The sequence below is a fragment of the Scylla paramamosain genome, unplaced genomic scaffold (assembly GCF_035594125.1).
Source record: "Scylla paramamosain isolate STU-SP2022 unplaced genomic scaffold, ASM3559412v1 Contig48, whole genome shotgun sequence".
NCBI lineage: Eukaryota > Metazoa > Arthropoda > Malacostraca > Decapoda > Portunidae > Scylla > Scylla paramamosain.
The window spans coordinates 407,501-415,000 of NW_026973713.1; the positions used below are offsets into that span (position 1 = coordinate 407,501).

A 7,500-nucleotide genomic window follows, 5' to 3' on the forward strand; every position below is an offset into this window, starting at 1 on the left:
ACTAACCAAGAACAAGAAGAGGCGGCTGGAGAGCCTCGAAGACTGCACCAGCCACGAGAAGACGGTCACTCAAGGCTGTGCAGAGATGAAACATCGGCGCGAGCCGGCGAGAACACAAAAATCAGAGGGACGGGAATGACATCAAAGGCAAGAAAACGATGAGCGTGGAGTGTTTTCATCCGATTATGGACCGCACCAAGAAGAGAAAGAGGCAGAACAAGGACGACGACGAGAAACAGAACAAGAGAAAGAAACAGGACACGGAGGAAACGGAAAACCAGGACAAGAAAAGGAAGAGGCAGGTTAATGACGACGACGAGAAGCAGAACAAGAAGAGGCAGAGGCAGGTTACGGACGATGACGAGAAGCAGGACAAGAAGAGGAAGAGGCTAGACACGGAGGACGACGAGAAGCAGGACAGGAAGAGGAAGAGGCAGGTTAAGGGACGACGACGCGAAGCAGGACAAGAAGAGGAAGAGGCTAGACACGGAGGACGACGAGAAGCAGGACAAGAAGAGGCAGAGGCAGGGTTAAGGACGACGACGCGAAGCAGGACAAGAAGAGGAAGAGGCAGGACGCGGAGGACGACGAGAAGCAGGCAAAGAAGAGCAGGGGGGAGGGCAGGAGAGAACGAAAGAAGGGGGGGAAGATGATGGAGTGCTGTCAATGCATTAAGCACGGCATCAAGAGATGGAAGATGAGAGGGTGGTACAAAGACGACGTGGTGAGGCTGATGGTGGATGCCAAGAGAGTCAGCAAGGAGAGGAACGTGAGCAGGTGGTGCCGTCTTTAATATTGGGAAAGAAAACCTGGTGTCCGCGACCGTGCGCGGCCACCCGTGCCTTGTCCAGCTTGACAGCGGCTCCTCATGCAGCCTCATGAGGCTAACACTGGCCCGGAGGCTGGGAATCGTCACGGGCAAGCAAGAGACGGTAAAGAAATACTTGTTTACCTGGGCTGGCATGCTGGAGTTGGACGTGATCGAGCTGGACGAGGTGGTGGTGATGCTGCGTCGCTACGTGGCGGTCAACACGCGCATGACGGTCATTGTACGCGGGGATGTGAGGAAGCACTACTTGGACCTAATAGTTATGTCCATGAGCCGCCTGCAGGAGGCCGAGGTGCGGCAGGAGTTCCATCCCGACGACAGCAGCATCCTGTTCCTGCGTCACCCAAAAACGTTTGCGGCGGAGACAACCTTTGGACACACAACACAAAACGTTCATGTTTGCCGCACGAGCGTTAGGCATCGAGGAGCCGCTGACGGTGATGGTGAACACTGGTAACGCGTCAACATTCTCTATCACTAAGACTGGTCAGGACAAGATGCTGTGCAGGACAGGCAAATCGACTGTGCTGCCGAAACGAGTCCTGCTGCACTTTGGCAGCGGCACAGACACTCTGCGAAAGATGGACACGATATACATGCGCCACTGGTTTGATTTCGTGTTTGGACGAACGCTGCTGTGTAAATTACAAGCAGCGATAGATTATGATGATTTGTCCATGACCTTGACGCTCAACGGAAAACGATACCGCTTCGACATCCTCACTCACGTCCTCCGTCTGCGTACGCCCAGAGGTGCCGCGTCCTCTCAGCCTCCGCCTTGATTTTATTGATTGATTGATTTTTTTGTTTTGTTTCGATTTGTTATCCATCAGGGAGGTCAGCAGAGGCAAGAAATAGATGAATAAAAATCCCGCTCAAAGAAGATCCCAAAACGAAAATAGGAGCAGTGAATAGAGTAGAAAAAATAGTCTGGCTTAAGGATATAAAACTGTGTTCTTCATTAAAGATATTAGACTAAGAAAATGAAGATTATGGACAGTAAATCAAGGTTATTAAGATAAAGGATAGTAGATTAAGAAAATAGTCTGGATTAAGGATATTAGTTAAGAAAATAGCCTGCATAGGAAAATATTACACTAAGAAATGAAGATTAAGGATAACAAAATAAGGAAAATAAAATAAAAATATCAAATTAATAAAACGGCCTGGATTAAGAATAGTAGACTAAGAAAATAGTCTGGATTGAGGATAGTAGATTAAAAAAGTCTGAGTCAAAAATAGTCTAAATTGAGACTAATGCATTAACAAAAAAATCAGGATTAAGGATGGTAGATCAAGGAAAGAGTCTGAATTAAGAAAAGTAGATTAAGAAAATAAAACTGGATTAGAGATAATAAATCAAGAAAATAGTCTGAATTAAGGATAACAGATTAAGAAAATGGTCTGGATTAAGGAAATTAAGATCAAGGTTGATAGACTAAGAAAACAATCTGGATTAAGGATAGTAGATCAAGTAAATAGTTTGTATTAAGGATAGTAAATTAAGAAAGAGGTCTGGATTAAGAATATTACATTAAGAAGATAGACTGGATGAAGGATATTACTTCAAGAAAGTAGTCTACATTAAGAATAGTAGATGAAGAAAATTGTCTACATTAAGGATAGTAAATAAAAAAATAGTCTGGATTAACGACAGTAGATTAAGTAGATGATCTACTTTGTCTACCGTCTTAAGGATGGCAGATAAAGAAAATAGTACAGATTTAGGAGAGTAAATTAAGAAAATAGACTGGATTGAGGATTATACACTGATTAAGAAAATGTTGTCGTTAAGGATATTATAATTAAGGAATCTACAATTAAGGAGAGTAGATTAAGGACATAATTTGGATTAAGGACAAGTAGATTAAGTAAATAGTCTGGATTAAGGACAATAGTCTGGATTAAGGACACTATATTAAGGAAATAGTCTGGATTAAGGACACTATATTAAGGAAATAGTCTGGATTAAGGACACTATATTAAGGAAATAGTCTGGATTAAGGACACTATATTAAGGAAATAGTCTGGATTAAGGACACTATATTAAGGAAATAGTCTGGATTAAGGACACTATATTAAGGAAATAGTCTGGATTAAGGACACTATATTAAGGAAATAGTCTGGATTAAGGACACTATATTAAGGAAATAGTCTGGATTAAGGACAATGAATTAAGAAAATAATGTGGATTAAGGACATTGAATTAAGAAAATAGTGTGGATTAAGGACAATGAATTAAGAAAATAGTGTGGATTAAGGCCTTAGTGAATTAAGGACACTTGGATGAATGTCATTAGGTTAAGAGCAGAGGTTGCAGCAATGGTTATGTACAAAGCAGTACACAGGTACATCCATGGGACTGAAAAGTTCTGTAAGGTAACACAGGCTGTGCTTGTATAGAGATATATTTATTATATTGTAATCTGATGTATTTATACACAGATATATTTCTATATTGTAATTTGATGTGTGAGTTTGAGACTTGGGTCCATATTGATGTTCGCCGTGTGCTTGTGACCTGATGTTAAATGTGTCTGATTATATATATATATATATATATATATATATATATATATATATATATATATATATATATATATATATATATATATATATATATATATATATATATATATATATATATATATTTATATATATATATATATATATATATGGATGATGCGTTACATAATGACGGAAGTCTTGATAGTGTTCTTGCGAAATATTTTGAAAAAGAATATTTCAGTGTGTGTGTGTGTGTGTGTGTGTGTGTGTGTGTGTGTGTGTGTGTGTGTGTGTGTGTGTGTGTGTGTGTGTGTGTGTGTGTGTGTGTGTGTGTGTGTGTGTGTGTGTGTGTGTGTGTGTTCAGTTTTCCTTTTCTTCTATAATATAATTAATAATAATTAGACAATCAACTTCATTTAGAGTCACTTTAGTAGAGTGTTCGGAAATAAGAGACAATGACCATCACATAACGCTTATCATTTTCTTCAACTTTTTTTTATATTCATTTTCCTCCTTTTTTTTTTTTCTTCAAGTAATTCTTCTTGAACGGTATTCTTTTCTTCACATTATCATCTTCTTCTTCTACTCTTTGTTTTGTGTCCAACCATGACAACAACGGAGGGCAAGCCACGCAATATCATCACTTCCTTCATTGTTTCCACGTATACCTTAAAGACGGAAATAGATAAGGTGCTTTGCCCAAACACGTCAATGCTAAGCCCTTGTGCAACTGTTTGGCACATCTTTCCTTAATTACTAACCACTCTGAGACATCTTTTCCTTCCCCTTCTTTCTGTACATATTGTTAATAAAGAACAAAGCTCCGAAGACTGTTACTCCCCTCATCAACACAAGTCAAAGTCTTCGTCTAACACTGTGGACGCTTATCAAGACTACTCTCTCAAGAGGGAAGCTTCAAGACACTCATCCTCTAATTTTTGACAATCGTTTCTGACTCAGTTTGGGGACCGGCGCCTCAGGGAACATTTTTTTCTTCCTAATTTTGTTGGCCTTGGCAGGTACCCCTCTTAAATGAAAAAAAAAAAAATAAAATAAAAATAAATAAATAAATAAAAAACAAAATGAAATAGAAAGGGAAGAGGGAGATGAAGGGAGGGAGGAAATGTAAGGATGAAGGGAAGGGGGAGAGGAGGGAAGGAATGGGGAGAGAGAGGGAATGGGGAGGGAGGGAAGGGGAAGAGAAAATGGGGAGAGGGAATGGGGAGGGAGGGAGGAGGAGAGAGAGAGGAAGAGAGAGAGTGGAGAGAGAGAGAGAGAGAGAGAGAGAGAGAGAGAGAGAGAGAGAGAGAGAGAGAGAGAGAGAGAGAGAGAGAGAGAGAGAGAGAGAGAGAGAGAGAGAGCGTCATCTGCAGGTTTTGGCCGGCCGAAGCCACCGTTCTCCCCGGTAGTATATATATATATATATATATATATATATATATATATATATATATATATATATATATATTTATATATATATATATATATATATATATATATATATATAAGAACATAAGAACATAAGAAATAAGGGAAGCTGCAAGAAGCGACCAGGCTTACACGTGGCAGTCCCTGTATGAAACACTCCTACCTATTTCCACCTATCATCCCCATCCATAAACTTGTCTAATCTTCTCTTAAAGCTCTCTAGTGTCCTAGCACTAACTACATGATTACTGAGTCCGTTCCACTCATCTACCACTCTATTCGAGAACCAATTTTTTCCTATCTCCTTCCTAAACCTAAATTTTTCAAGCTTGAACCCGTTATTTCTTGTTCTACCCTGGTTGCTGATCCTAAGAATTTTGCTTACATCTCCCTTGTTATAACCCTTATACCACTTAAAGACTTCTATCAGGTCCCCTCTTAACCTACGTCTCTCTAGAGAATGTAAATTTAACCGCTTCAACCTCGCTTCGTAAGGAATACTCCTCATCCCCTGTATCCTTTTAGTCATTCTCCTCTGTACTGATTCTAATAGACCTATATCTTTCCTGTAATGTGGGGACCAGAACTGCACAGCGTAGTCTAGATGAGGTCTGACCAGCGCCAAGTATAACTTTAATATTACTTCCGGCCTTCTACTTTTAACACTCCTAAAAATGAATCCTAGTACCCTATTTGCCTTGTTTCTGGCTTCTATGCATTGTTTCCCTAGACGGAGTTCAGAGCTAACTATAACTCCTAAATCTATATATATATATATATATATATATATGTCTGTCTATTCATCTGTCTTTCTACCTAACTACCTTTCTATCTATCCATCTTTCTATCAAGGCATTTATTTATCTATCTCTATGTATAAATGTGTGTGTGTGTGTGTGTGTGTGTAAGTGTGTGTGTGTGTGTGTGTGTGTGTGTGTGTGTGTGTGTGCGCGCAGGCTGCCAGATTTCTAGACCTAACTGCCTTACATCCAATCCAGTGATCTGCACACACACACACACACACACACACACCAGCGAAGGAGCCAAGGGGGAGAGAGAGAGAGAGAGAGAGAGAGAGAGAGAGAGAGAGAGAGAGAGAGAGAGAGAGAGAGAGAGAGAGAGAGAGAGAGAAATGTCATACGTACATACACGTACGCACGTACGTACGTACACACACACACACACACACACACACACACACACACACACACACACACACACACACCGTCACAAGCATGCGTGCATCTATGGTAAATTTTCACTTTTCACTTCACTCTTTCTCTCTATTCTGGACGAGACTTTTTTTTCCTTGTAGTTTTGCGTCTGTTTTGAATTGATGTACTTGTTGCGAATGATTAGTTTTTACCCCACCCCTCCACTGATCACGCGTTCCCCTCAGATCAACCCTTTCACTGCAACAGAAGCAATGTGTCAACTTCTTTATAAGCATCTACAGGAAACTTAGCGATGAAAAATACATTTTGCAATTTCTTCTCAGTTCCAAGATTGAATGTGGCTGGAGGACAAGTCCAGAACGTGACTGGTAATTAAGGAGAGGAGCACCGAGTGGCAGTCAAAGGGTTAATACAAAACAGACCTAAATCTACCTGAAACAGACAAGTATCACAGCAGCAACACTCACTCGCAGTGTTTCTCCTGAGAGGACTGACCGGATACGTATAACTACCTCACCTGACAAGCTTAAACCAATTAAACCCTAACTACCTTCCCAACCAAAGACTTTCCAACCACATAACACCAAAAACTCTACGTAATCTTGTCAATGTAACGCTCCGGGGAACAAGAGGGTAGCAAGAGCGTAACAACAGTATTAACTGCCTCCAACAACCACCTAACAGCCAATTCGGTAGTTACCTTGTTAATACGTCACCAATATTCCCAGTCTTCCGTTTTCTACAGTACATGGTTGAGATGTTAAATTGTTAAATACGAATAGTATAACAAAAGTGAATACGATAGAAGAAGAAGAAGAAGAAGAAGAAGAAGAAGAAGAAGAAGAAGAAGAAGAAGAAGAAGAAGAAAGAAGAAGAAGAAAGAAGAAGAAGAAGAAGAAGAAGAAGAAGAAGAAGAAGAAGAAGAAGAAGAAGAAGAAGAAGAAGAAGAAGAAGAAGAAGAAGAAGAAGAAGAAGAAGACGAGGAGGAGGATGAGGAGGAGGAGGAGATATTAAAATCAAGAGAGAGAGAGAGAGAGGAGAGAGAGAGAGAGAGAGAGAGAGAGAGAGAGAGAGAGAGAGGAGAGAGAGAGAGAGAGAGAGAGAGAGAGAGTAAAGATGACCACGGGAGAAATCAGTATGGAGACCAGCAGACAGGAAAACACCTTATCTTGTCCTCTATTTTCTCCTTTTATCAAGTGTTCTCTTATTACTGTTTTACAGCCTCGCCTCCCCCACGCGCCTCCAGTACTCACCACACGACCCGCAGCCCTCCTGACGCACGGATGGATGGGAAATATTACGATAATCGCCACCGCGGGACTTCACAACTTACTCTGTACCTCAGGTGACGGGGGGAGGGGGAGGGGGCGGGAACTCAGGGCTGGCAACTTATGCGATTCGTCAATATTATGATAAAACTCAAACTCACGCCGAGTAACTCTGTTGAAATTGACAGGAAATATAGATCAGCAAGTACTCGTATTATTGCTTTGTGTATTGATATTTGTAGGTTTGTTCGGGTTTACCGTTGATTTAGTGTTTTATGAAGCGTAAATTATG

At 40.7% G+C, this 7,500-nt stretch overlaps 1 long non-coding RNA gene across 1 annotated transcript in view; it reads right to left on the reverse strand.

The window, feature by feature from the left end:
- Positions 1–7,295, reverse strand: part of LOC135098171 (uncharacterized) — a 23,046-nt gene extending 15,751 nt beyond the window's left edge. The window contains exon 1 of the long non-coding RNA XR_010266637.1: positions 7,194–7,295. This is a non-coding gene — a long non-coding RNA (uncharacterized LOC135098171). The remainder of the gene's footprint in view (positions 1–7,193) is intronic.
- Between the last annotated feature and the right edge of the window lie 205 nt (positions 7,296–7,500).